Source organism: Mobula hypostoma, chromosome 4, assembly GCF_963921235.1.
Source record: "Mobula hypostoma chromosome 4, sMobHyp1.1, whole genome shotgun sequence".
NCBI lineage: Eukaryota > Metazoa > Chordata > Chondrichthyes > Myliobatiformes > Myliobatidae > Mobula > Mobula hypostoma.
The window spans coordinates 5,908,106-5,932,748 of NC_086100.1; the positions used below are offsets into that span (position 1 = coordinate 5,908,106).

At 44.6% G+C, this 24,643-nt stretch overlaps 1 protein-coding gene across 2 annotated transcripts in view; it reads right to left on the reverse strand.

The window, feature by feature from the left end:
* LOC134345100 (solute carrier family 7 member 14-like) overlaps positions 1–20,807 on the reverse strand; it is a 188,167-nt gene extending 167,360 nt beyond the window's left edge. The window contains exons 1-2 of one of the 2 annotated variants that reach the window (XM_063045258.1): positions 20,586–20,807; positions 5,717–5,762 (exon numbers count right to left, since the gene is read on the reverse strand). The gene's annotated coding sequence lies outside the window, so the exon portion shown is untranslated. The remainder of the gene's footprint in view (positions 1–5,716; positions 5,763–20,585) is intronic. The other variant, XM_063045259.1, reaches the window with a different exon arrangement.
* Positions 20,808–24,643: the final 3,836 nt, after the last annotated feature.

Sequence of the window (24,643 nt, forward strand, 5' to 3'; positions counted from 1 at the left end):
TTCAGGCTCCTGTACCTCCTCCTGGATGGTCGCAATGAGAAGAGGGCACGTCCTGGGTGATGGGAAGGTCTTAATGATGGAGGCTGCCTTTTTGAGGCATCACCTTTTGGAGAATTCCCCGATGCTGGGGAGGCTGGTGCCCGTGATGGAGCCGAATGAGTTTGTAACTCTCTGCAGCTTTTTCTAATCCTGTGCAGTGGCCCCTCCGTTCCAGGCAGTGATGCAACCAGTTAGAATGCTCTCCACAGTCCATCTGTAGAAATTTGCAAGTCTTTGGTGATATACTCCTATTGAAGTATATCACCAGTAATGCCTCCTTTGTATTTAGAACATAGAAACCTAGAAAACCTACAGCACAATACAGGCCCTTCAGCCCACAAAGCTGTGTGGAACTTGTCCTTACTTTAGAACTAGATGTACAGTATCTAAAATACATCTTATAGAAATGTTTGATGATGAAATTCAATAAAAAAATAAATTACAAAAAAAAAGAACTACCTGGGCTTACCCATAGCCCCCTATTTTTCTAAGCTCCATGTACCTATCCAGCAGTCTCTTAAAAGACCCTATCGTTTCCGCCGCCAGCAGCCCATTCCACGCACTCACCACTCTCTGCATAAAAAACTTACCCCTGACATCTCCTCTTTACCTACTTCAAGTACTTTAAAACTGTGCCCCCTTGAGCTAGCCATTTCAGCCCTGAGGAAAAAGCCTCTGACTATCCACACAATCAATGCCTCTCATCATCCTGTACACCTCTATCAGGTCACCTCTCATCCTCCATCGCTCCAAGGAGAAAAGGCCGAGTTCACTCAACCTATTCTCAGAGTTCTTGTCCTAATGCTATGTCGGTAAGGGGTCAAAGAGATTGTTGTACGATGGGACAGATCACTGACAATGCTCAGGTCCCTGTGTATGCTGCTTCCTGATAAATATCTGCAATGAGTGGAAGAGAGACCCCAATGATCCTCTCTGCAGTCCTCGCAATCTCTCGTATGGACTTATCATCAGCTGCCTTGCTATTCCCGTACCAGGTGGTGATGCAGCAGGTGAGGGCACTCTTGAAATTGGCTGGAATGGATAGGGGGAGCTTCATTTCCCTCAATCTCCTCAGGAAGTGGAGACACTGCTGTGTTTTTTTTACCAAAGAAATGATGTTGAGGGACCAAGTGAGATCTTCCATTATTGGCATTCCCAGAAATTTGGTGTTCCTAACCCTCTCCACAGAGGATCTGCGTATGTGCAGTGAGTCGTGGCCAGCCTGCATCTTCCTAAAGTTAAACTATCCTCTCTTTAGTCTTGTCCAAGTTGTTGAGTGACGAGCTGTGTCAGAGAAGCAAGACCAAGGCTATGGCCCCAAACGTAATCCAAGTCTCCACAGAGTTCAGAATCACATTATATCGAAACATAAAAGTGTTTGTTATTAAATGTGAATTTATTGCATTTACTTTAAAAATTAAGATTGGGGTTTCATAGAAAAAATGGACATAGCAAGCTCGGGGTGTCGTAGTTTGGAGTTCAATTCCAGCATCCTCTGTAAGAAAATTTGTACGACCTCCCTGTGTGTGCATGAGTTTCCTTCTGGTGCTCCAGTTTCCTCCCACAGTGCAAAGGTGTAAGGGTTAATGGGTTAATTGGTCATTGTAAGCTGTCCTGTGATGAGGTTAGGGTTAAATACGTGGATTACCTGGCAGTTCCCCCAGGCAAAAGGGCCTGTTCCACACAGTATCTCCAAATAAAAATATCTGACCCACGATGTTGTACCAACCTTTTAACCTACTCCAAGATCAATCTAACCCCTCAATCCTGCATAGACCTCTATTTTTATATCATCCATGTACCTATCTAACAATCTCTTCAAAGTCTGTAATCTATCTGCCTCTACCACCACCCCTGTTAGCAAGTTCCACTCGGTGTAAAAAACCTACCTCTGACATCCCCCCATTCTTAAAATTATGTCCCCTCGTATCAGCTATTGCCGCCCTGGGAAAAAATATATTGCGTCTGGCATCAGATTTATAATGGGTTTATCATCACACACTTGACAAGAAATAGAGATGTTCAGAGAGGCACATGAATGTGAGGATAATGGAAGAATATGAACACTGGGATGGCAGAAGAAATTCGTTCAGATGGCCATTTGATTACTAATATGATCAGTTCAGCACAGCATTATGGGCCGAAAGGCCTGTACCGTTTGATGTTCTGTGTTCTAGAAGCCAAGTTGGATGACAGTTGTACAGGTGACAGTATCCCCATCAAAAGGAAGGGGTTCACACTGCAACATAAATGACGTGGAGAGAAGGAGACTGCAGTGCTTTGCATCCTGAAGCCTGATAGGAAAACCTCAGTGGAGGGGTGAAGGATTGGAGACTGCACTGGGGCAGCACTGGAGCAAGAGGTTGCAGCGATAGGGGGAATTATGGACACAGAGGAGACTGAAAACAGTGAACACTTTAACTTAAAGTAACTTTTCAGAATCAGAATCAAAATTAAGCTTAACGTCACTGACATATGTCACAAAATCTGTGGTTTGCAGCAGCAATACATTGCAATACATAATAATAAAAAACCATAAATTACAATAATATATATATATAAAATGTTACATTGAGTAAGTAAAAAGAAAACAAATAAATATTGAGGACGTGTTCATGGAAACATTCAGAAATCTGAAGGTGAAAGGGAAGAAGCCACTCCTGGAACGTTGAGCTCACGTCTGCAGGCTCCTGTAACTGTTCCCTGATGGCAGCGGGCATGCACGAGAAGAGGGCATGTCCTGGGTGCTGGAGGTCCTTAATGATGGATTTAGTGCCGATCAGTGGTGATGTATGTACCCTCTGCACTATGGGTAAGGACACGAAGAGCAGAGTTCAGGAACTCGGGTGAATGGATGAAAATATAGTATTGAGCAGGATGTGTGGACAGGGAGGCTGGCAGTGATACAGGAATGAAAATTGACATTCCAGGTGAGAAACACACAAGAATAAGAAATGAAATAAATAGCACACCAAGATGAAGTCAAGATGACTAGAATATAAAAACAATGATGTAATGCTGAGGCTTTATAAGACACAACATTGCCTCTACGTGCTTAGAAGTTTGCATAGATTTGGCATGTCACCTAAAACTTTAACAAACTTCTTTAGATGAACATTAGAGAGTATCCTGACTGACTGCGTCATGGCCTGGTATGGAAACCCCAATGCCCAGGAATGGGAAAGTCTACAAAGGGTGGTGGATACGGTCTAGCCCATCACGGGTAAAGCCCTCACCACCATTGAGCACAGCTAAATGGAGCACTGTTGCAGGAAAGCAGCCTCCATCATCAGGGACCCCCACCATCCAGGTCACACTCTCTTCTCATTGATGCCATCAGGCAGAAGGTACAGGAGCCTTAGGAGCCACACCACCAGGCTCAGGAACAGTTATTACCCCTCAACCATCAGGTCTCACACCACCAGGTTCAGGAACAGTTATTACCCTTCAACCATCAGGACCCACACCACCAGGTTCAGGAACAGTTATTACCCCTCGACCATCAGGTCCCACACCACCAGGTTCAGGAACAGTTATTACCCCTCAACCATCAGGTCCCACACCACCAGGTTCAGGGACAGTTATTACCCCTCAACCATCAGGTCCCACACCACCAGGTTCAGGAACAGTTATTACCCCTCAATCACCAGGTCCCACACCACCAGGTTCAGGAATAGTTATTACCCCTCAATCACCAGGTCCCACACCACCAGGGTCAGGAACAGTTATCATCAGTTATCATCATCAGGCTCTAGATCCAGAGGGGATAATTTCACTTGACTCAACACTGAACTGATTCCACAATCGATGAATTCACTTTCAACAACTCATGTTCTCAGTATTATTTATTTATTTGCAGTGTTTGTTTTTTAATTTACATTGTTTGCCTTCTTTTGCACATTGATTATTGCATCCTTGTTTGAGATACAGCACAGTAACAGGTCCTTCCAGCCACCCAATTACAGCCGTCTGAAACATTAACCGACTGACTCGTATGCCTTTGCAATCTGGGAGGAAACTCGGGGAAACCCATGTGGTCACAGGGAGAACATACAGACGGCGGTGGGAATTGAACCGGGGTCACTGATGCTGACCGCTGTGCTACGGTGACACCTCACAGATCCTATTGTACAGTATTTCTTTGTTTATTCTGCACGTCCAGAGGAAAATGATCCTCGGGGTAGCATATGGTGACATACATATGTGGCATGCTGATAATAAATGTACTTTGAACTTTGAACCTGGAAAGGAAATGTTTACGGTGGTTTCCAACACAATGGAGTGAGCAGACTCTGGGTATTATAACAACCATTGTGATATCGTCACTCACCAATCTCACGAAGCCAAGCACTGATCTGCAGTGCTGGCAGAGAGGATGAGGGACAAACCATTCAACCTCTTCAGTGAATTCTCTTCCACCTGATTTTATTTATTTATTTGGAGATCCAGCACAGCAACAGGCCCCACCAGCCCAGCAATCCTAGCCCCCGGCAACCTACCTATTTAAACTGCCAAATCACAGGGCAATCTACAATGACCAATTAACCTACTAATCCGTACGTTCTTGGACTGCAGGAGGAGACAGGAGCACCTGGAGAAAACCCATTCATTCACCAGGAGGACATGGTAATGCCTTGCAGACGGCATTGGAATACAACTCCAAACTCCGAAGCCCGACATGTAACAGCATCATACTAACCACTATGCCACTGTAGCACCCTCATTTAAGTGTAACCTATCTTAACTCCACCAACTACTTCTGTTCCATGACCCCTAATGCCATTGCTTCAGACTTCTGACAAAGCAAGGGGCAGGGGAAAGGGGTATAACTGTCATCAATTAGCAATGATCGGAGGATGGCTTTGTTCAGCACCTTCACTCTGTCCACCACTGAAAGTGGGATCTGGTATTTCAATTCGACATCTCGTTCCCATTCCAATATGTTGGTCCAAGGCCCCCTTTACTGTCATGATGAGGTCACTCTCAGGTTGGAGGAGCAATTCCTCATTTTCCATCCAGGTAGCTTCCAACCTGATGACGTGAACATCAGTTTTTCTGACTTCCAGTGGTTTCTCCCTCTTCCCCTTCCTCTTTGTCCATTCCAACTTGTGCCTTCCCTCTTACTCCTATAATTCTCCTGAACTATCCATCACCTCCCATTGGACCTGCAAAGGAAATATTTACAGTGCTTTCAAACCCTTTCTCCCATGGCCTACTGTCCTCTCTGATCAGATTCCTTCATTTTCAGCCCTTTACCTCTTCTGCTAATCACTTCCCAGCCTCTTACTTCATCGCTCTCTTCCCCTTCCCCTCACCTTCTGCCTCCTTCCTTTCCAGTCCTGATAAAGGATCTTGGCCCAAAGCGTCACCTGTTTATTATCCTCCCAGGATGCTGCCTGACCTGCTGAGATCCTCTAGCACTTTGTTCATGTGTTCCTCAGGATCTCCAGCATTGGTGGAATCTCTTGTGTTTATGGTTGACTGTCTGCGTGCTACAGATAACCATTCAGTGGACAATTTGCTCCAACACTACTCTGTCAATAATTCACAACAGCAAATATTCTTTAGTTTGTCATGAGTATAACTTCAATTCATCCAAAAAAACATGCTCTCTGCTATAACACAATCATTAATGAAGTGAAGGTGGAAACAATCCCAGAAAGAGAGATTAACTCACCAAATGCTTGGTTTGAGATCCACTAAAAATTCTTCGCAACTTTGACCTGGACATGAACACAAGACATGAATATCAAAGCAAAGGTGAAAGCTAGGATGAAGACATCAAGGAACATCTGATTATTGATGAAAGAGCACTGTCAGCATCCATCATCAAGGACTCCCACCGTCCAGGATGTGCTGTCTTCTCACTGCTGCCATCAGGAAGGAGGTACAGGAGCCTCAGAAACCCACACCACCAGGTTCAGAAACAATTACTACCTCTCAACCATCAGGTTCTTGAACCAGAGGGGATAACTTCACCCGCCCCACCATTGAACTGTTCCTACAGCCTATGGACTCAATTTCAAGGACTCTTCATCTCAAGTCTCAGAGTTTTATTCCTTATGTATTTTATTATTAATATTCTTTTTGTTTCTTTTTATATTTGCAATTTGTTGCCCTTTGCACATTAGTTGCTTATCCAGCTTGTGTGCAGTTTACCATTGATCCAATCGTGCTTCTTTGTACTTGCTGTGAATGCCTGTGAGAAAATAAATCTGAAGGTTGTATATGGTGACATACATGTTCTTTGATCATAAATTTACTTGAACTTTGAACGTTAAACATCTTTTGCAAAACAGCTCCCAGTAGGATCCAATGGGGAGATCATCAAGGGATTCAGGGGAAACTAGCAAGGTACATTCAGAATTGGCTCGATGATAGGAAGCGAAGGTTGAATCTCCATCTGGAGGTCACTGACACATGAAGTGCCCAGGGGTCAGTGTTAATGCCTCTGTTACTCATTACTTATGTTAATGAGGTAAATGTATTTAGAAGGTATAATTAGCAAGTTAAGTCATGACACTAAAACTAGGAGTCTGTTCATTACAGATTACAATGAGCTGTTAAGAAATTATAGACCATAAGAGCATGAAAGGCAGGAGCAGAATTAGGCCATTAGGCCCATCAAGTCTGCTCTGCAATTCCATCTGATTTACTATCCCTCCCACTGCCATTCTCCTGCCTTCTCCCCGTAACCATAAACATATTTACTAATCAAGAACCTGTCAACCTTCTCTTTAAATATACCCAATGACTTGACCTCCAGAGTCATCTGTGACAATGAATTCCACTGATTTGCCACTCTCTGGCTAAAGACAGCTCCTCCTCATCTCTGTTCCAAAGGGATGTCCTAGACTCGCCCACTATAGGAAGCATCCTCTCCATGTGCACGCTTTTGAGGTCTTTCAGTAATGAGATTTCCTCTCATTCTTCCAAACTACAATGAGTATAGGCTTAGTCACTATGGGAGATGGTCTGAGGAATGGCAAATGAATTTCAGCTTAGAGATGCATTTTAATACATCCAAAAGAATAAGTTATTGATTAGTCAGGGCATCAAAGGTTACGTAGAGAAGGCGGGAGAATGGGGTTGAGAGGGACAGTAAATCAGTCATGATGGACTGGCAGAGCAGACTTAATGAGCCGAAAAGCCTAATTCTGCTCTTATGCTTTATGGTCTTTGGTGTAAAATAAAACAGTTACAAGAATAAACTGGAATGCCTTTTCATTTTTGCTTTCACAGTTAAGGCGTAACATAGTGTTCTATTCCAGCAGCACTGTTACCACTCAACACATACAAGATGCTGCAGAAAATCATTAGATCAGGCAGCAACTATGGAGGAGACTAAACAGTCACGTTTTGGGGCAAGACGCTTCATCAGGACAGGAAAGCAAGGGGTGAGATGCCAGAGGGGAAAGGGTAAAAGCTAGAAGGTGATAGGTGACACCAGGTGGGTGTGTTGGGGGAGAGTCAGTAAGGAGCTGGGAGGTGATAGGTGTCACCAGGTGGGTGTGGTGGGGGAGAGTTGGTAAGGAGCTGGGAGGTGATAGGTGAGATCAGGTGGGTATGGTGGGGGAGAGTCAGTAAGGAGCTGGGAGGTGACAGGTGAGACCAGGTGGGTGTGGTGGGGGAGAGTTGGTAAGGAGCTGGGAGGTGATAGGTGAGACCAGGTGGGTGTGGTGGAGGAGAGTCAGTAAGGAGCTGGGAGGTGACAGGTGGGAAAGGTTAAGGGCTGAAGAAGAAGGAATCTGACAGGGGAGGAGAGCTTTTCATAGCTACAGCCTGCCCTGCTGAGTTCCTCCAGCGTGGTGTGTGTGGGATTCCATCATCTGCAGAATCTCTTGTGCTTACTGGTGTCTCCGATGTGGTTCCATGGAGTGGTACATGACCTCAATAATGGGCAGCATGGTAGTGCATGGTAGTACAACTCTATAGACTACAGGGGACCCAGTTCAATTCCCACCACTGTCTGTAAGGAGTTTGTACGCTCTCCCTGTGATCATGTGAGTTTCCTCCGGGTGCTCCAGTTTCCTCCCACAGTCAGTAGGTTAGTTGGTCATTGTAACTTGTTCTGTGAGTAGGTTAGGATTAAATCATGGAGTTGCTGGGCAACAAAAGGCGGAAAGGCCTATTCCGTGCAGTATCTCCATAAAGTAAAATAGAATAATTGAAATGCTTCCTCGCCCAACCCAGCCCCTCCCTGCTGAAAAAGAGAAGAACCCGAGACAGATACACCGAATGACAGGGCACTGACGGGTGTTAAGAAACAAGAGGACCTGGAAATGAAAATCTGTTGAAAGTGTCTGTGCAGATGTACAGGGTGGTGAAGAAAGTGCTTAGCTTAGAAACACAGAAAAATAGAAAACCTACAGCACAATACAGGCCCTTCGGCCCACAAAGTTGTGCCAAACATGTCCCTACCTTAGAAATTACTAGGCTTACACATAGCCCTCTATTTCACTAAGCTCCATGTACCTATCCAAAAGTCTCTTAAAAGATCCTATCGTATCCACCTCCACTACCGTTGCTGGCAGCCCATTCCACACACCCACCAGTCTCTGCACAAAAAAACTTACACCTGACATCTCCTCTGTACCTACTCCAAAGCACCTTAAACCTGTGTCCTCTTGTGGCAGCCATTTCAGCCCTGGGAAAAAGCCTCTGACTATCCACACGATCAATGCCTCTCATCATCTTATACACCTCTATCAGGTCACCTCTCATCCTCCATCGCTCCAAGGAGAAAAGGCCGAGTTCACTCGACCTGTTTTCATAAGGCATGCTCCCAAATCCAGGCAACATCTTTGTAAATCTCCTCTGCACTCTTTCTATGGTTTCCACGTCCTTCCTGCAGTGAGGTGACTAGAACTGAGCACAGTACTCCAAGTGGGGTCTGACCAGGGTCCTATATAACTGTAACATTACCTCTCGGCTCCTAAATTCAATTCCACGATTAACGAAGGCAATATGCACAGCTGCTTTGAGCGTCCTATTGTCTCAGACCCCAAGATCCCTCTGATCCTCCACACTGCCAGAAGTCTTACCATTAATACTATATTCTGCCATCATATTTGACCTACCAAAATGAACCACCTCACAGTTATCTGGGTTGAACTCCATCTGCCATCTCAGCCCAGTTTTGTATCCTATCAATGTCCCGCTGTAAACTCTGACAGCCCTCCACACTATCTACAACCCCCCAACCTTTGTGTCATCAGCAATCTTACTAACCCATCCCTCGACTTCCTCATCCAGGTTATTTATAAAAATCACGAAGAGTAAGGGTCCCAGAACAGATCCCTGAGGCACACCACTGGTCACCGACCTCCATACAGAATATGACCCGTTTACAACCACTCTTTGCCCTCCTTGACAAACCTATGCTGACTATTCCTAATCATATTATACCTTTCCAAATGTTCATAAATCCTGCCTCTCAGGATCTTCTCCATCAACTTACCAACCGCTGAAGTAAGACTCACTGGTCTATAATTTCCTGGGTTATCTCTACTCCTTTTCTTGAAGAAAGAAACACCCGCAACCCTCCAGTCCCCCAGAACCTCTCTCGTCCCCATCGATGATGCAAAGATCATCGCCAGAGGCTCAGCAATCTCCTCCCTCGCCTCCCATAGTAGCCTGAGGTACATCTCATCCGGTCCCGGCGACTTATCTAACTTGATGCTTTCCAAAAGCTCCAGCACATCCTCTTTCTTAATATCTACATGCTCAAGCTTTTCAGTCTGCTGCAAGTCATCACTGCAATCACCAAGATCCTTTTCCATTGTGAATACTGAAGTAAAGTATTCATTAAGTTCCTCTGCTATTTCCTTCGGTTCCATACGCACTTTCCCACTGTCACATTGATAGGTCCAGTCTTTCATGCCTTATCCTCTTGCTCTTCACATACTTGTAGAATGCCTTGGGGTTTTCCTTAATCCTGCCCACCAAGACCCCTTCATGGCCCCTTCTGGCTCTCCTAATTTCCCTCTTAAGCTCCTTCCTGTTCTTAAGCTCCTTCCTGCCTTGTAATCTGCTAGATCTCTAACATTACGTAGCTCTCTGAACCTTTTGTAAGTTTTTTTCCTTCTTGACTAGATTTATTACAGTCTTCGTACACCACGATTCCTGTACCCTACCATAACTTCCCTGTCTCATTGGAACATACCTGTGCAGAGCTCCACACAAATATCCCCTGAACATTCGCCACATTTCTTCCATACTTTTCCCTAAGAACATCTGTTCCCAATTTAAGCTTCCAATTTCCTCCCTGACAGCCTCCTAATTCCTCTTACTCCAATTAAACGCTTTTCTAACTTGTCTGTTCCTATCTCTCTCCAAAGCTATTGTAAAGGAGATAGAATTATGATCACTATCTCCAAGATGCTCTCTCACAGAGAGATCTGACATCTGACCAGGTTCATTTCCCAATAACAAATCAAGTACAGTCTCTCCTCTTGTAGGCTTATCTATATACTGTGTCAAGAAACCTTCCTGAACACACCTAACAAACTCCACCCCATCTGAACCCCTTGCTCTAGGGAGATGCCAATCGATATTTGGGAAATTAAAATCTCCCATCACAACAACTCTGTTATTATTACACCTTTCCAGGATATGTTTCCCTATCTGCTCCTCGATATCCCTGTTACAATTGGGCAGCATATAAAAACACCCTGTAAAGCTATTGACCCCTTCCTGTTCCTAACCTCCATCCACAGAGACTCCATAGACAATCCCTCCATGGCGTCCACCTTTTCTGCAGCCATGACACTATCTCTGATCAACAGTGCCACACCCCCACCTCTTTTGCCTCCTTCCCTGCCCTTTCTGAAACATCTAAAACCGGGCACTTGAAGCAACCATTTCTGTCCCTGAGCCATCCAAGTCTCCGTATGGCCACCACGTCATAGTTCCAAGTACTGATCCACGCTCTAAGCTCATCTGCTTTGTTCACAATACTCCTTGCATTAAAATAGACACATCTCAAACCGTCGGTCTGAGCGAGTCCCTTCTCTATCACCTGCCTATCCTCCCTCACACACTGTCTCCAAGCTTTCTCTATTTGTGAGCCAACCGTCTCTTCCCCAGTTCCTTCAGTTCAGTTCCCACCCCGCAACAATTCTAGTTTAAAGTCTCCCCAGTAGCCTTAGCGAACCTCCCCGCCGGGATATTGGTCCCCCTCAGATTTAATTGCAACCCGTCCTTTTTGTACAGGTCACACCTGCCCGGAAAGAGGTCCCAATGATCCAGAAATCTGAATCCCTGTCCCCTGCTCCAATCCTTCAACCACACATTTATCCTCCACCTCATTCTATTCACGGCAGTAATCCCGAGATTACTATCTTTGAGGTCCTGCTTCTGAACTTCCTTCCTAACTCCCTGTAGTCTTTTTTTAGGACCTCTTCCTTTTTCCTACCTATGTCATTGGTACCAATATGTACATGACTTCTGGCTGTTCTCCCTCCCACTGCAGGATATCTTGGACGCGATCTGAAACATCCCGGACCCTGGCACCTGGGAGGCAAACTACCATCCGAGTTTCTTTCCTGTGTCCACAGAATCGCCTGTCTGACCCCTGACTATAGAGTCCCCTATCGCTACTGCCTTTCCCTACCCTTCTGAGCCACAGGCCCGGACTCTGTGCCAGAGGCATGGCCACTGTTGCTTCCCCCAGGTAGGCCATCCCCCCCTACAGTACTCAAACAGGAGTACTTACTGTCAAGGGGGACAGCCACAGAGGTACTGTCTCATACCTGACTCTTCCCCTTCCCCTTCTTGACTGTGACTCACTTGTCTATCTCCCGTAGCCCCGGTGTGACCACCTGCCTGTCACCTCCTCGCTCTCCCTGACCAGGTGAAGGTCATCGAACTGCATCTCCCGTTCCCTCACGCGGTCGCTCAGGAGCTGCAGCTCAACACACTGGATGGAGGTACAGCCGTCCGGGAGGCTGGAAGACTCCAGGACCTCCCACATCTGACACCGAGCACGGAAAACCAGCCTCACACACATACTTCCTTTCCACAATTAACACAGGCAAACCTACCGCCTAAGCCTCGTTACCGCCTAAGCCCGTTGAGCCAAAGCTCTACCACTCTGCTACCTCTCATTCCACTGCCCGCTCCAAATGCTGCCCACTGGATATGGTGGTCTTCTTTTAAAACTATTCCTGTTCTACTGGCTGACGTCACGCAGTCCTGCCTCTCTTTTACTCCCAAGTAGTAAAATGCCTTCACTCTGGAAATCCTTAGCTGTTCCACTCGCAGCTTTCTTGCTCCTTGCTGGCCCTCATCAGTCAGTGCACAGAGTTTAAGAGCAGGGACATTACGTTGCAGTTACACAAGTTGTTGATAAGGCATTTGGAGCATTGCATACTCTTTTGGTCTCCCTGCTGTATCAAACACATTATGAAGCCGGGGAGGATGTAGAAGAGAATTATCAGAGTTCTGCCTGATTGGAAATCGAGACCCTCTGTTGGTCAGGGACCACCACGGATATTGTGTCCCAGCTGTCTATGTGATCCTCAAGCCAGGGCAGTACGATATGGAGAACAAGCTATTGCCCACGCAGCAGGCTCCCCTGTCCATACAGCAGATTAATCCAAAGGAATGGCAGAGACTAATACAACTTGGCACCAGCTGCATTGCAGGAATTGCCAGTCAGTGTTGAACTCAACATTGGACTGCCTTAGGACCTCCATCTCTGGACGTATCCTTGGAATTAACTCCCAAAACCTTCCCCATCAGTGGGATTAGCCATTAGGCAGCAGGGATTTGAGATCAAAGTTTTCCTTCTCTGAGATGAGCTACCAACTATCCCTGTTGAGCCTCATCTGCCCGGAGCAACTGGTTTTATGGCACCAGTAATTGACCTTTGCCCCTTTTCCAGTCAGTAGAAACAGAGCTGCTAGGCTTAGAAGCTAAACCACACATGAAGGCCAGGAACTGAACTTGGCTGTCAGAGGTTATTTCAGATGCATGCCTTTGACGGCATTTAATAGATAATGGGAGCTTATTCCCACTACCACACCTGGCTATAACAACCTTCAAGAACCTGCCTGGTCTAGGCCTAACTTACAGGGAGAGCTTGACCATATTGGATCCTTGTTCCCTCAAGAGCAGAAGAATGATGAGCAACTTCACAGAAGGACGAGTGTGGATAAGGTGGTCATGGCTTTTCCCCCAAGGTTGGGGAATCCAAATCTAGGGGCTGCAGATTAAAGATAAGAGAGGAATGGTTTAAAAAAAGAAGTGAGAGGTAAGCTCTTTACACAGAGGGTAGTGAGGACCTGGAATGAGTTACCAGAGGAAGTGGGCGCAGTGTGTACAATGGGAACATTCAAGAGGCATTTGGATAGGTACATGGAGGGAAGGGACTTGGAGGGTTATGGGCCAAATGTGGGAAATTGAGATTCCCTGGGAAGATGCTGTGGTCAGAATGGACAAGTTGGGCCAAGGGCTTGTCTCCATGCTGTATTGTTCTGTGACTCTAATGGCTACAATCAGATGTAGCATAAAGGAAGATCATTATAACTATTGGTGACTATTCACCTCAGTCATGAGACGTCTCTGCAGGGGTCAAACCGTTTTGAGCCGTTTCATCCATTACTTTCCCTGCATTATGTCAGGAATGCATCCTAATTGCAATTCTCCCATCGTCCAATATCAAAGTTGAAGATAAATTTATTATCAAAGTACATATATGTCACTATATACAACTCTGAGATTTGTTTTCTTGCAGGCATACACGGTAAATCCAAGAAACACAATAGAATCAATGAAAGACCACACACAACATGGTGGACAAATGACCATTGTGCAAAAGACAACAAACTGTGCAAATTCAAAGAAGAAGTAAAACAAAGGAAACAATAATACTAAATAAATAAGCAAATTATTGAGAACATGAGATGAAGAGCCACTTAAAGTGAGTCCATAGGTTGTGGAAACTGTTCAGTGTTGAGGTGAGCAAAGTTGAGTTGGTTCAAGAACCTGATGGTTGAGGGTAATAACTGTTCCTGAACCTGATGGTGTGGGACCTGATGGTTGAGGGGTAATAACTGTTCCTGAACCTGGTGGTGTAGGACCTGATGGTTGAGGGGTAATAACTGTTCCTGAACCTGGTGGTGTGGGACCTGATGGTTGAGGGGTAATAACTGTTCCTGAACCTGGTGGTGGTGGAGGACCTGATGGTTGAGGGGTAATAACTGTTCCTGAACCTGGTGGTGTGGGACCTGATGGTTGAGGGGTAATAACTGTTCCTGAACCTGGTGGTGTAGGACCTGATGGTTGTAGGGTAATAACTGTTCCTGAACCTGGTGGTGTGGGACCTGATGGTTGAGGGGTAATAACTGTTCCTGAACCTGGTGGTGTGGGACCTGATGGTTGAAGGGTAATAACTGTTCCTGAACCTGGTGGTGTGGGACCTGATGGTTGTAGGGTAATAACTGTTCCTGAACCTGGTGGTGTGGGACCTGATGGTTGAGGGGTAATAACTGTTCCTGAACCTGGTGGTGTAGGACCTGATGGTTGAGGAGTAATAACTGTTCCTGAAACTGGTGGTGTGGGACCTGATGGTTGAGGGGTAATAACTGTTCCTGAACCTGGTGGTGTGGGACCTGATGGTTGAGGGGTAATAACTGTTCCTGAACCTGGTAGTGTGGGACCTGATGGTTGAAGGGTAATAACTGTTCCTGAACCTGGTGGTGTGGGATCTGAGGGTCTTGTACCTTCTTCCTGAGGTCAGCAGTGAGGAGAAGGCATGGCCTGGGTGATGGGGTGGGGTGGGGGTGTCCTTGATCATGGATGCTGCTTTCCTGTGATGACGCTCTGTGTAGATATGCTCAATGGCTTTATCCATGGTGGACTGGGCTAACAGATCAGGTAAAGTTGAATTGACACATATATGAGTGTCAGTATTGACCATATGCTAATCGTCTTTAACAAAAGACTCCAACAGTGTGACCAACATCTTGAAATCTCTATACACCAGAAGAAAATATACCAGCAGAATGAAACTTGCAACACTACAGCACAAGAAAAAGCTCTTCAACCTACAATGTTGTGCCAGACCAATTAAATTAGTAATCAATCTAGTAGTCATCTAATCTAATCTCTTCTCCCTATACAATGCCCATATCCTTCCATTTTCCTCACATTCATCTGCCAAACATCTCTTAAAAGTCCCTAATGTATCTGTCTCTACTACCACCACCCCAGGCAGCACATTCCAGGCACCCTCCACTCTCTGTGTAAGAAACAATTTGCCGCTCACATCTCCTTTAAAATTACTCCCTCTCACCTTAAATGCATGGCCTCTGGTATTAGATATTTCAACCCTGGGGAGAAAGATAATGTCTGACTACTTTATCTAAGCCTCACGTAACCTTATAAACCTCTATCAGATCTCCCCTCAGGTCCACCACTCCAGAGAAAAAAACCCAAGTTTGTCCAACCTCTCGTAATAGCACATGCCCTCTATTCCAGGCAGCATCCTGGTAAACCTCTTCTGTACCCTCTCCAAAGGCTCTAAATCCTTCCTATAATAGGGCAACCAGAACTGTTTGCAATACTCCAGAAGTGACCTAACCAGAGTTCCATAAAGCTGCAACATAACCTCCTGATGTTTGAACTCAGTGCCTCAACTACTAAAGGCAAACATGCCATATGCCTTCTTAACCACCCTATCAACCTGCGTAGCAGTTTCCACGGAGTTATGAACTTGGACCCCATGATCCCTCTGCTCATCAACACTATTAATGGTCTTGCGGTTAACAGTGTACTGCCTCTTTACATTTGACCTACCATAGGTGTCATCATAAAGGACAGACGGAATCAGGTTTAATATCACTGGCACATCAATGAATTGTTGCTTTGTAGCAGCAGTACATTGCAATGCCTAATAAAAATATTAATTACAGTATACGTATGTATTAAAAAATGAATTAAATAAGTAGTGCAAAAAAGGGAGAAAAAAGTAGTGAGGTAGTGTTCGTGGTTCATTGTCCGTTCAGAAATCTGATGGCAAAGGGAAAGCGGATGTTCCTGAAATGTTGAGTGTGTCTTCAGGCTCCTGTACCTCCTCCATGATGGTAGCAATAAAAAGGGAGCAGGCACATCCTGGGTGATGAGGGTCCTTAATGATGGATGCTGTCTTCATGAGGCATTGTCTTTTGAAGATGTTCTCAGTGCTGGAGAAGCTAGTACCCATGATGAAGCTGGCTGAGTTTACAACCTTCCGCATCTTTTTCTGGTCCTGTGCAGTGGCCCTTCCATACCAGACAATGGCACAACTAGTTAGAATGAGCTCCACAATACATCAGGGATGAGATAAAGTTAGTTTTAAGACCTTTTAGAGATCTGAAATGGTGATCTGAAATCCCAGCTGCAATATTCTTCATGTTGTTGGTTACGATGGGTTACTCCCATGACATTTTATACATTTAACTGTTGAAAGATAAGCTCCCAAACAGAGAAATGATGAGAAGGAGAAAACTGACTGCTTTGTCTAATCTGGCCAATTGGAAACTGTGCTGAAGATCATGATTATGACCTATGTACCATCTCCACAGCCCAAACCATGCCCACAACCACAATAGCATAGCAGTTAGCACAACACTATTACAGCTCGAGCCATCGAAGTTGGGAGTTCAATTCTGGCGTCCTCTCTAAGGAGCCTCTATACATCTTCCCCGTGGAATGCATGGGTTTTCTCCAAAAGTCCAGAGAGATACCAGTTAGTAGGTTAACTGCTCATTGCAACTGTCCTGTGATTAGCTAAATTGGGGTGGCTGTGTGGTGCTGCTTGAAGGTCTGAAAAGGCCCATTCCATGCTGTATACCTCAATAACCCCCACCTCATTATGTGCATACACTCCTATCAGAGGCAATGTAAACAGAAGAAAAGAGATTCCATTCACCTGCTGCCCTTACTGTCTGGCCTTTCTCCTCTGACCTCTCTCCTTAATAAGGCACTTTTGCCCAAAGAACTGCCACTCATTGGATGTTTATTTTTGACTTTTGCACATTTTCTGTAAACTCTAGAGATTGTTGTGCATAAAAATTCCAGAAGATCAGAAGTTTCTGAGATATTGAAACCACCCCATCTGGCATCAACAATGATTCCACATTCAAAGTCACTTAGATCACATTTCTTTCCCATTCTGATGTATGGACTAAACAATGACCAAACCTCTTGACAATGTCTGCATGCTTTAATTTATTGACTTGCTACCACATGATTGGATGATTAGATATTTGCATTAACAAGCCGTTGTGCAGGTGTACCTAATAAAGTGACCACTGAGTATATATATAAAGGAGAATATTTCTGAGATGACTGTTGAAGATAAATCAGAAAGGATCTGAAGACAGCAGTTTAATAATATAACGTATTCAGGGATCCTTGCAGATTTGAGCACTGTAAGAACAGCATTTGTGAAGCTTGCAGGAGGTGTTTAAATCAAAGAGGTACCAGCAGTGTGTGGGCAATCTGAATCTGTTCAGTACGCAAGAATATAAAAGCAAGGGTGTAATGCTTTATAAAGCACTGGCCAGACTGCACTTTTAATATGGCGAGCAGCTTTGAGCCCCTTATCAAAGAAGGGATGTGCTGGCATTAGAGAGTGTCCAGAAGGGGTTCATGAAAAATGATTCTGGGAATGAATGTGTTAATGTATGGGACCGTTTGTTGGCTCTGGACCTGTACTCACTGGAGTTTAGAAGAATGGGTGGGGGGGGGGAACTTACTGAAACCTATTGAAATATTGGAAGGACTAGATAGAGTGGATGTGGAGAGGATGTTTCCTCTAGTAAGGGAGTCTAGGATCAGGGAGCACAGTCTCAGAATAGAAGGATGTGCCATTACAGAAGGGATTTCTTTAGCCAGATGGTGTTGAATCCGTGGAGGCTATCATCAGGAATATTTAAAGCATAGGTTGATGAGTTCTTGATTATTCAGGATATCAAAGGTTACGTGGAGAAACAGGAGAATGGAGTTGAGAGGGTTAATAAATCAGTCATAATGGGATGGCAGAGCAGATTCAATGTGCTGAATGGCCTAATTCTGCTCCAATGTCTTATGGTCCTCTTTATAGGGAAATCAGAAGGGAATATATCAGTGTACACTTCCAATGTCCTCTTTACTTCCTGCTAGTGAAATCCTTGCTCAGTTCACAGGCCGATATACTAAACCGAAGCATCTAAGAGATGTTGAAATATAGTGAGTGATAAACACAAGAGAAGCTGTAGATGTTGGAAATCCAGAGCAACACACACAAATAAGTTCTCAAATTCAGTCAATGCATTACACAGATTTGACTTTTGCCACTCAACATATGCAAAATGCTGAAAGAGCTCAGCAGGTCAGGCAGCATCTATGGAGGGAAATAAGCAGTCAACGTTTCGGATTGAGACCCTTCGTCAGGCCTCGTGAGGAAGGGGGCAGGGGAAGAAGCTGGGGGAGGAAAGGACGATACTGATATAGAGAAGGGAAACAACATTCAAATTTCAAAGTAAATTCATTATCTCAGTGCATATATGTCACCATAATTTTCTTTCAATCATTCACAGTAAAAACAAGAAACACAACAGAATCAATGAAAGACTACAACAAGGAGGACAAATAACAACCAATGTACAAAAAACAACAAACTGTGTACATATAAAAAGCGAAAAGAAATAACAATATTAAATAAATAAGCAATAAATATCGAGAAAATCAGTTGTAGAGACGTTGAAAGTGAATCCTTGGGTTGTGGGAACGGTTCAGTGTTGGGGAGAGTGAAGTTGAGTGAAATTGTCTCCACTGTTTCAAGAGCCTGATGACTCAGAGGTAATAAATGTTACTGAACCTGGTGGTGTGAGTCCTGAGGTTCCTGTACCTCCTTCCTGATGGCAACAGTGAGAAGAGAGCGTGGTCTGGATAGTCGGGGTCCCTGAATGGCATGGCGAGTGAGCTTTAACTGTCCAATGTAACCATACTCGCGAACTTACACAAATATTTTTGCATTATAAGGACTCATTAACAGAGCCCATAAACGAAAATAATTAACTAATAATTGCCTACCTGGAAGGTATTCTGTATGTATCTACGTTTTACATGTCATATGTCACATACGGACTCGCAAAGATATCAGTGTAAAGTTCGTGGCTATGGTTACATTAGACAGTTACTCGGTAGGTTTTGAGAGTGTTAATTAGCTCAGCGCAGGGTTCAGTGAATATACTTCATACTTCAGGAAATTGGATAGATCAATCTTCAAACATCGTTACAGTAAGGAAACCAACCCGCGGTTCCGTTGATAGAGCAATCCAGCGGTGATGAAAAGAAACATTCTTCAGAGGGAGTCGCTGTGCTGTATCGCGGAGGATGACACAAAACATCAACATCTCCAGCCACTAACCCACCCCTACTTTGTCAGTCACCTTATGTACAGACACTCCCGTGCCTATCGTCACTTTGTGGGCATAAAATCAATCTATGTATATAAACTATATTGTGTATTTATATATTTTTTTATTCTTGTGTTCTTTTAATGCTGCATCGGCTGAGAGGTTACAACTATTTCGTTCTGTTTTACACTTAGATACTGAAAAGGCATTGAATACTCTTGAATCTATAGTGAACGGATCCAGCGCTGTCGCCAACAAAACTGAACGCTCTCGCTTCAGCACCAGGGACAGCGCTTGGCCCTCGCTGACAAGTAGGGAGCTGTTGCCTCCGGAGCAGTTTGGAACTTGTTCCCCGCTGATGCCCAGGGTCCCCTAACACTAAATGTATTCGAAGCAAGTCACTAAATATCCACCGGTGTTTAAATTCTAAGTATCCGCATAAAAATTAAAATCACACCAAAAAAAAAGCAGAAAACAATGAATAGTCGTGGACCTGACTCTCAAGTCTCACATCTGCAGCCTGACCTGCGGAGTTTTTCCACATCTTATATTTTCTTTTATATTTCCCAGTTTCTGCAGCTTCTGTTTGTGATCCTCGCAGGACCAGAGAAAACCCCGGGTGCCACGTCCGTGGAATATTGACATGCCTCTGTCCGCTACACGGACCAGAGCAAACACACAAAATGCTGGAGGAACTCAGCAGGTCAGGTAGCATCCATGGAGAAGAATAAACAATCGACGTTTCGGGCCGAGACCTTTCTTCGGACAAAATCGTGGTTTCAACTGCCGATTGACTGAGTCTATGAATGGCTTTGGCTCGTCCTTAATGAAACCCCCTCCCAATCCTTCCCAGTGTCTGTAGAAACCCCACAACATTCTGCTGAAAGCTGTAACGTGGCAAAAGAGCCCATGACGACACGGTCTTGTTGCAGACTCATTCATTTCTTGCAGCGTAAAATCTACCAGGAGATTACAATCCGTAAACAGCGTGTTTCTATAAATCCACTCCCCACCCGCATCCAATGTCTAATAGATATTTTAGTATCTTACTGCAGCACTTAATCGTTTCATAAACAAAGTTTCGCATTACCTATCCGCAGATGCGACAAAAAAAATACTGCGAAATGGCGATGATTTGCAGAATCCTTGGACACTCACCTTTCACACAGAAATTATTTCAGGAGAAGTCTCCCTTTCTGTAGACAGGTCGCTGGGATGCAGAGTTTGAGAGAGGCGATCTGATCTCGCCATTGCATCGAGTCTTCAGACTGGAGGGTTCACGTGATCGCGCAAATTCATTATTTAATTCTCGCATCCAACAGCAATCCTGCGTCAAAGGGCAGCCGGCATATCGAGGTGAGAGAACAAAAAAAAAATACGGTATCGTCTCCCGAGACTCTCCTATAGCACAGCACGGAGCGAGAGCGGGGCCGCGGCCTCTTCGATCCAAAACCCTGACAAAGGTGTCAACGGTACCCACCGACAGGGAGCCAGATACAACAGCAACCTATCTTCCTCCTGAGGAATCCTGAAGCCGGCAGTTGCTGCACCTCACAGGGAAATAAGGATGATATCACCTCCCTTACCCACCCACCTTCATCCCTCACCTGGTCTCACCTATCATTTGCCAGTTTGTACACCTCCCCCTTCCCCCGCCATCTTATTCTGGCTCCTTTCCCCCATTCTTTTCAGTTCCGATGAGGGTCCCGGCCCGAAATGTCGATTGTTTGATCCCCTCCATAGATGCTGACTGAACTGCTGAGTTCCTCCAGTGTTTTGTGTGTGTTGCCCTGCCTGTGTCTTTCTGATGTTTGGTTGTCCCTAGGAGTGTTTGCGCGTCTGTGTGTGTGCGTGTGTGTGTCTGTCTGTCTGTCTGTGTTTGTGTGCGTGTGTCTGTGTGTGGTGTGTGTGTGTGTGTGTGTGTGTGTCTGTGTGTGTGTGTGTGTGTGCGTGTGTCTGTGTGTGGTGTGTGTGTGTGTGTGTGTGTGTGTGTGTGCGTGTGTGTGTGTGTGTGTGTGTGTGTGTGTCTGTGTGTCTGTGTCTGTGTGTGTGTGTTTGTGTATACAATGCCTTGTAGAAGTAGTCATCCCCCAACCCTTTGTTCATATAAATGAGTAAATGAGTTATGAATATAAATGAGTTCATATAAATCAGGGATTTTGATCAATTTAACTGAGAATTTTTATTTGTGAATCAGAAGCTCCTTTTTTCACATTTGGGCAAAACAAGAAGAAATGTAAAACAAGAAAAACTAAAAATTCAAAAGCTGAAATGTCAGCAATTCAAAAATAACCGTCCCCCCTTTGCTCAGAACTTAGTTGAACCACCTCTGGCAGTTATCAACAGGTACATTTAATGTCAGAGAAATGTATACAATATACATCCTGAAATTCTTATTACAGCCAGTAGTCTTTTACATTCTCTATTAATTTTCCACAATTTGATGGAGCAAGATTTGCCCAATCCTCCTTGCAAAATCTCTCAATCTGTGCCAGGTTAGTTGAGGAGCAGCGGTGGATAGCAATCTTGAGGTCTTGCCAAAGATCTTTGATTGGGTTAATGTCAGGACTCTGACTGAGCCATTCGACAAAATCAATTTTCTTCATCTGAAGCCATTCCATGGTTGCTCAGGCACTAGCAGGTTTTTATCCAGGATCTCAAATGTATTTAGCAGCATTCATCTTCCCATCAACCCTGACCAGATTTCCTACGCTCTGTCCGCCAGAGAAAGCAGGATCTCCCAGTGGCCACACATTTTAATTCCACATCCCATTCCCAGTCTGATATGTCTATCCACGGCCTCCTCTACTGTAAAGATGAAGCCACACTCAGGTTGGAGGAATAACACCTTATATTTCATCTGGGTAGCCTCCAACCTGATGGCATGAACATTGACTTCTCTAACTTCCGCTAATGCCCCACCTCCCCCCATACCCCATCCGTTATTTATTTATATACACATATTCTTTCTCTCTCTCTCCTTTTTCTTCCTCTGTCCCTCTGACTATACCCCTTGCCCATCCTCTGGGTTTTCCCCCTCCCCCTTTCTCCCTGGGCCTCCTGTCCCATGATCCTCTCATATCCCTTTTGCCAATTATCTGTCCAGCTCTTGGCTCCATCCCTCCCCTCCTGTCTTCTCCTATCATTTTGGATCTCCCCCTCTCCCTCCCACTTTCAAATCGCTTACTAACTCTTCCTTCAGTTAGTCCTGACAAAGGGTCTCGGCCTGAAACGTCGACTGTACCTCTTCCTAGAGATGCTGCCTGGCCTGCTGCGTTCACCAGCAACTTTGATGTGTGTTGCTTGAATTTCCAGCATCTGCAGAATTCCTCGTGTCCAGATTTCCAGTTCCTGCTGCTGAAAAGCATCCTCACAGCACGATGCTACCTCCCCCATTCTTTACAGTAGGGATAGTGTTACCTGGCTGATGTGCAGTATTAGATTTATGCCATATGTACTGCTTAGTTTTGAGGCCAAATACTTCCACTTTAGTTTTATCTGACCACAAGAGCTTCCATACAATTACAGTAAGTGACACTTTGCAAAGTGTTTACATTCGAGTATATTTTTTAATCCAGGGCTTCTTCTTGCCATTGTTCCATAATTACCCTTTTTGCGCAAGGCCTCAGAGATTGTGAAGCCATGAACTTCATCTCCAGTTGCAGCCATAGACATCAACAGCTCACTCAGAGTGACTGTTGGCACCACAGTAGTCTCTCTGAAAATTGCCATTCTCCATTGACGAGATTTAGAGGGACGGCCAGATCTGGGCGGTATGGCTGTGGTTTCTTCTTTTTGCACTTTTCACAGTGGACTACACTGAGCTCTGAGGTACGGTCAGTGCCTTTGAGATGGTCGTTGCCTATTTTGGGCTTTTCTATTATCATTTCCTTGACTTGTCGTAAATGCTCTTTTGTCTTCATTTTGGTTTGGTCTGTTGAAAACTACATACTGAAGGACCTTATAGAGAAAATAATTATTAACAATATTCTTATGAATTCATTGAGAACCGGTGATTGTCCAATCTTCTACATCAAAAAATTGGGTGAGTTGGAAAGGTTGGTGAGTTGCATCTGAGGAAAGTTGGCATAGTAATTACAAACGGGATTAATACTCTTTCAAGCTGACAATTTTGATTTATATTTTTTAGTAAATTGCAGGTTTTGGATGTTTTGATTTGATATGATGCACAATCTTTTGTAGATTAGCTCAAAAATTCTACTTCAATATATTTTAAATTTAGAAAATGTGTCATATTATGACAGATCAATGTGAAAATAGTTGTGGGGCCTGAACACCTTTTCAAGGCACTGTGCGTGTGTGTGTGTGTGTGTGTGTGTGTGTGTGTGTGTGTGTCTGTGTGTGTGTGTGTGTCTGTCTGTCTGTCTGTGTCTGTGCTTGCGTGTGTGTTTGTTGGCGTGCACTCAGGTCAGTCCGTGCACGCAACTGTGTGCCATTTCTTTGAATTGAATTGACTTTATTACTTACATCCTTCATATACATGAGGAGTAATTAGATTATGAAGACACGCAGTCGCCTTTTATTGTCATCAAGAAATGATACAATATTTTCTCTGGTGTGATATCACAAAACACAGGACAGACCAAGACTGAAAAAACTAACGAAACTACATGATTATAACATATAGTTACAACAGTGCAATAATACCATAACTTGATGAAGAAGTCCATGAGCACAGTAAAGGTTCAAAGTCTCTCAAATGTCCCACATCTCACGCAGACGGGAGAAGGAAGAAAAACTCTCCCTGCCATACCCGACCACAGTACGACTCTGAGTCATCCGAAAACTTCGAGCCTCTGATCAGCTCTCCGACACAGAGTACTGAGCTCCATCTCAGTCCGAATGGTTCGACCTCAATCTCGGTCGCCAACAGCAGGCAAAGCTGGGGATTTTGAGGCCTTCCCTCCGGAAGATTCCCAACCGCGCAGTAACAACAGCAGCGAACTGGTGTTTCAGAAATTTCTCCAGATGTTCCTCTGTGCTTTCACGTCCATTCTCCATCAAATCAGAATTGTCCATGGCCCGTATTTAATGGATACAATATCATTTTTCACCGGAGGGCTGCGCACATACGGCGCACTGCTGCCTCTCCTCCCATAGTTCTTTACATTCTTTACAGTAAAAATCTTTACATTACATTACATCTCCGTCTAAATGTGCAATGTGCAATTTATAGTAAACTATAATAATCAGTA